We start from the raw sequence: 495 nt of genomic DNA, 5'->3' as shown, positions 1-495 counted from the left end.
TTTCAGGGGCGGATCCAGGATTTCCTCAAAAGGGGGGGCCGAGAATTTTTTCTCAATAGCCAACGGTTTGGGCAGCACCCCGACCGCTTAGCGCGAGGCGGCGGAGGTTACGGGAGGGGGTCATCCCCCTCCCTTAAGGGGGGTTTGGGGTATCTCCCCCCCAAAAAAATGTGTTTTCTAGAACGTCTCAGAAGCGATTTCCCGTGTTCTGAGGATTGTTTGTATGTTTAATTAACAAGAAGAAAATAACATTTTTAAGTATGGCCCAAAGACTTTTTTTGTGTACTGGAAAGTAAATTAAAGTTTCGGTTCAAATTCTCTATCAACAGCGTGTTTTAGAAGTCAGATGGTATTATTATAGGGGCAACCTGGTGATGACCAATGTATGAATCCACAGGGGGCTTGTTCATTATTACCTAATTTGGCGTCCCGCCCGCAAGGGGGATACGAGAGGTCCGCCGATAAAAATAAATGTAGGGACGCACAATATCTAGA

Source organism: Mizuhopecten yessoensis, unplaced genomic scaffold, assembly GCF_002113885.1.
Source record: "Mizuhopecten yessoensis strain PY_sf001 unplaced genomic scaffold, ASM211388v2 scaffold4743, whole genome shotgun sequence".
NCBI lineage: Eukaryota > Metazoa > Mollusca > Bivalvia > Pectinida > Pectinidae > Mizuhopecten > Mizuhopecten yessoensis.
This window is presented reverse-complemented; position numbering follows the sequence as displayed.